This window comes from Schistocerca cancellata, unplaced genomic scaffold (genome assembly GCF_023864275.1).
Source record: "Schistocerca cancellata isolate TAMUIC-IGC-003103 unplaced genomic scaffold, iqSchCanc2.1 HiC_scaffold_461, whole genome shotgun sequence".
Classification (NCBI taxonomy): domain Eukaryota; kingdom Metazoa; phylum Arthropoda; class Insecta; order Orthoptera; family Acrididae; genus Schistocerca; species Schistocerca cancellata.
The window spans coordinates 12,501-17,500 of record NW_026046478.1 but is presented as its reverse complement, the minus strand read 5'-3'; the positions used below and the strand labels follow the sequence as shown (position 1 = coordinate 17,500).

At 53.3% G+C, this 5,000-nt stretch overlaps 1 non-coding gene across 1 annotated transcript in view; it reads left to right on the top strand.

Moving 5' to 3' along the window:
- Positions 1-4,070: 4,070 nt before the first annotated feature.
- Positions 4,071-5,000, top strand: part of LOC126126594 (small subunit ribosomal RNA) — a 1,909-nt gene continuing 979 nt past the window's right edge. Inside the window, exon 1 of the ribosomal RNA XR_007526818.1 lies at positions 4,071-5,000. This exon is cut by the window's right edge and continues 979 nt beyond it. This is a non-coding gene — a ribosomal RNA (small subunit ribosomal RNA).

Sequence of the window (5,000 nt, the reverse complement as noted above, 5' to 3'; positions counted from 1 at the left end):
AGGTCCCCCGCAACATGACCTGCTGCACCGATGATACCGCCATCTATGAGACGCCACGCCGACTACGACATCGCTAGGTCCCACAGTGCCCATTTTCCGACGCCACCCACAAACCCTGCATCATCTGCCCACCACAGGAGCCCCAACGCCTGTGCCTGCGTCGCACGAAGTCGTCGACCGACAATCGCTCCACCCGCACCCGCACGTGCCCCACCCCAACCGCCCAAATCGCAACTCCAGCGGATGAACGGCGGACTCTTCCCGCACTCGTAACGTGCAATCCGCCCCTATATCTTGCGTTTCATGAAGAGTTATATCGAATATGCCATATTCCCGCTGTCCCTATACATGCTGTAAGTAGCTCGCTTGCTACAGCAGCAGCAGCAGCAGCACCACCTCCGCGCGCTTCCCTGGGGGCACTGAACCGCAGGATGCGAGACCCCACGCCCAGTGGCAAACAGGGCTCCTCTCAGAATATAGGCGGTCCCTACCCCTCACAACGATGACGGTGGGAGGGCCGTTTTACGAGACCATTTCCTGCGGTGCCAACGCTGTCGTAGAGCCGATACTCCATCTTTGGTACAAGGCAATCATTCCGCTGTAAATCAGTACGTCACTCGTAGTTCAGTCACCTCACAGCACTGCTCAGTAAACTATGCAGGCCCACATAGATAGATTATGATAGATTATATACGCAAATGCCCCTATACATGCTGAACGTCCGTACACACAAAATGAACCACACGTCAGCCACACACTCTATCACACACTACTCTCTGCCTGTAACAGACACAGATACAACTACTAAGCACCAGCATGGACCAACGTCCGGTGCATCCTATCCGCCACAGTACACCAACTACGCTATGATAACCAGACCGGGAGGTCCAATCATAAAACAGAATACCCCACTCGTCCGACAACCACAATTGCTCAGAGAAGCCACCAACACCCACACATGTCCTACACAGGGGTGCACCCATCACCACCACACTGCCTCGTCTTACAGCACAAACACACTGGCAGGAATGAAACACACAGGTCTGCCGCAACCACAGACACGGCTCGCCCCCTCTCACTGGCGAAAAGCGCATCCCGACGTGACATAACTCCTTTGACACACTGACGCTGCCTCGGGCATCCACGTCCTACGGTCGATATCAACGAACCTCCCCCCCCCCCCTCCCCCCCACAACACGCCATCCCATACCACATTGTGTACCGTACCCAAACCTAACGTGTACTGTACTACAACGCAATGTGTACCATAACACAACCCAGTTTGTACCTTAACCTAACCTATGTCACCTTAACCTAACCTATGTCACCTTAACCTAACCTATGTCACCTTAACCTAACCTATGTCACCTTAACCTAACCTATGTCACCTTAACCTAACCTATGTCACCTTAACCTAACCTATGTCACCTTAACCTAACCTATGTCACCTTAACCTAACCCATCTTGCACCTTAACCTAACCCATCTTGCACCTTAACCTAACCCATCTTGCACCTTAACCTAACCCATCTTGCACCTTAACCTAACCCATCTTGCACCTTAACCTAACCTATGTTGCACCTTAACCTAACCTGTGTTGCACCTTAACCTACCTCAATTTGCACCGCAATGTAACGCAATTTGCACCGCAATGTAACGCAATTTGCACCGCAATGTAACGCAATTTGCACCGCAATGTAACGCAATTTGCACCGCAATGTAACGCAATTTGCACCGCAATGTAACGCAATTTGCACCGCAATGTAACGCAATTTGCACCGCAATGTAACGCAATTTGCACCGCAATGTAACGCAATTTGCACCGCAATGTAACGCAATTTGCACCGCAATGTAACGCAATTTGCACCGCAATGTAACTCAATTTGCACCGCAATGTAACTCAATTTGCACCGCAATGTAACTCAATTTGCACCGCAATGTAACTCAATTTGCACCGCAATGTAACTCAATTTGCACCGCAATGTAACTCAATTTGCACCGCAATGTAACTCAATTTGCACCGCAATGTAACTCAATTTGCACCGCAATGTAACTCAATTTGCACCGCAATGTAACTCAATTTGCACCGCAATGTAACTCAATTTGCACCGCAATGTAACTCAATTTGCACCGCAATGTAATGCAATTTGCACCGCAATGTAATGCAATTTGCACCGCAATGTAATGCAATTTGTACCGCAATCTACCCCCACATTGTGCCTTAACCTAACCCACATTGTGCCTTAACCTAACCCACATTGTGCCTTAACCTAACCCACGTTGTGCCTTAACCTAACCCACGTTGTGCCTTAACCTAACCCACGTTGTGCCTTAACCTAACCCAAGTTGTGCCTTAACCTAACCCAAGTTGTGCCTTAACCTAACCCAAGTTGTGCCTTAACCTAACCCAAGTTGTGCCTTAACCTAACCCAAGTTGTGCCTTAACCTAACCCAAGTTGTGCCTTAACCTAACCCAAGTTGTGCCTTAACCTAACCCAAGTTGTGCCTTAACCTAACCCAAGTTGTGCCTTAACCTAACCCAAGTTGTGCCTTAACCTAACCCAAGTTGTGCCTTAACCTAACCCAAGTTGTGCCTTAACCTAACCCAAGTTGTGCCTTAACCTAACCCAAGTTGTGCCTTAACCTAACCCAAGTTGTGCCTTACCCTGCTCTGTAATTGGCATATGACACGTTACATTAATGTATTGTCCAACCGCAACCCGCTCAGAATGTTGTGTACACAGCTACGTGTCATCTCCCCATAACAGCTGCATTGCAGTGTGGTACGCCATAGAGACGTGTGGGAGTAATGGACGCAGTGGATGGCGATCAGCATGAGCCGTCTGTTCATGTAGTGGCGCGTGTATGCAGACGTAGTAGTCTCTTCTCACACAATGTGATAGCACGGTGCCCCGCGTTCCACATCTGCGACATGCTACAGAGGCCGGTTGACAGTTGGTCGCGCAATGGACATCGCATACGTACGGGGGCACCTTCCACGTGCCCTCTAGTCGGGCACATTTTGTTGCGTGGATGTGAGCGGATGTAGTGTGTCTTGACACCTGACAGGCAGGCATGCAATAATAGTTGACTTTGCAAACGGGGATGGACGTGTACGTTTACTGGTGACGTTACGCAAATGAACAACTGGTAACCCGTTGTGGTGCGGTTGTCCTTGCTGGAGGTACATCTGTGAGGGCAACGATCGGTACAGCTACGAAGCGGTCCCCACCATACCAACGAACGTGAATGTGAATCTGGGTGTGAAGCGATACGCGGCTGTGGGTGGGTGGGACTGTCCCCGGCCGGTGAGGGGGGGCCGCCCGGCGTGCTGGCCGCGCGGTGCGTGGGCGCACGCGCTACAGCCGGCTGGTGGGGGCGCCCAGTGGCAGGCGCGCCGGCCGACGGACGCGGCAGGCGGCGCAGCTGCGCGCCGGGGCACCCTGCGCGCGGCGCCGTGCAGCCAAAGTGGGTCCTCGCCGGCCCGGTGCGAAGCGCGGTGGACATCTGCAGTGTGCTGGTCCGATTGAGGACTGTGTGCGTTGAGGATGCGCCGCCGCCCGGCACTCGGCGCCGCGACGCCGTCTGCTGCTCGGTCGCCCCAGCGGTTCTCGCTGGTGGTTTGTATCGCAGTTGTGCAGACGTGTTGGCACGTGCGCTGTGCTGGGAGAGTTCGCTTCGGCACCCACGTGGGGCCTTTGCCCTTCTGTGGCGCTGGCGTTGGAGCTGCCGGTCACCGTAGGTGGCGCGTGTTGTCTCCCGCCGGCAATGCCACGACAGCACGCTCCCGGGCCTCTGTCGGCAGCGGCAAGCTCAGTTGGGAGCACGGGTGGTCGCACCTAAAGCGTCTACTCGCCTAACTCCGGGCGATTGCGCCTCTCTCGAACCCGACCAAGTACTTAGGACGGCGCTGCGCGCCGCCGGGACCTGAGAGGGTTTCGAGGTGTATTGTGCAGGGGAGCTCAGCCTCCTCCTGTTTGCAGAATAATTGAGCGAGGACGCTTGCGTGTTCGCGCGGGCCCCTGGGACACACTCCCGGGCGGCCGGCTGCTCAGCTCTAGTTGACGCAGCTCCCTGGTTGATCCTGCCAGTAGTCATATGCTTGTCTCAAAGATTAAGCCATGCATGTCTCAGTACAAGCCGCATTAAGGTGAAACCGCGAATGGCTCATTAAATCAGTTATGGTTCCTTAGATCGTACCCACGTTACTTGGATAACTGTGGTAATTCTAGAGCTAATACATGCAAACAGAGTCCCGACCAGAGATGGAAGGGACGCTTTTATTAGATCAAAACCAATCGGTCGGCTCGTCCGGTCCGTTTGCCTTGGTGACTCTGAATAACTTTGGGCTGATCGCACGGTCCTCGTACCGGCGACGCATCTTTCAAATGTCTGCCTTATCAACTGTCGATGGTAGGTTCTGCGCCTACCATGGTTGTAACGGGTAACGGGGAATCAGGGTTCGATTCCGGAGAGGGAGCCTGAGAAACGGCTACCACATCCAAGGAAGGCAGCAGGCGCGCAAATTACCCACTCCCGGCACGGGGAGGTAGTGACGAAAAATAACGATACGGGACTCATCCGAGGCCCCGTAATCGGAATGAGTACACTTTAAATCCTTTAACGAGTATCTATTGGAGGGCAAGTCTGGTGCCAGCAGCCGCGGTAATTCCAGCTCCAATAGCGTATATTAAAGTTGTTGCGGTTAAAAAGCTCGTAGTTGGATTTGTGTCCCACGCTGTTGGTTCACCGCCCGTCGGTGTTTAACTGGCATGTATCGTGGGACGTCCTGCCGGTGGGGCGAGCCGAAGGCGTGCGACCGCCTCGTGCGTGTTCGTGCGTCCCGAGGCGGACCCCGTTGAAATCCTACCAAGGTGCTCTTTATTGAGTGTCTGGGTGGGCCGGCACGTTTACTTTGAACAAATTAGAGTGCTTAAAGCAGGCAAGCCCGCCTGAATACTGTGTGCATGGAATAATGGAATAGGACCTCGGTTCTATTTT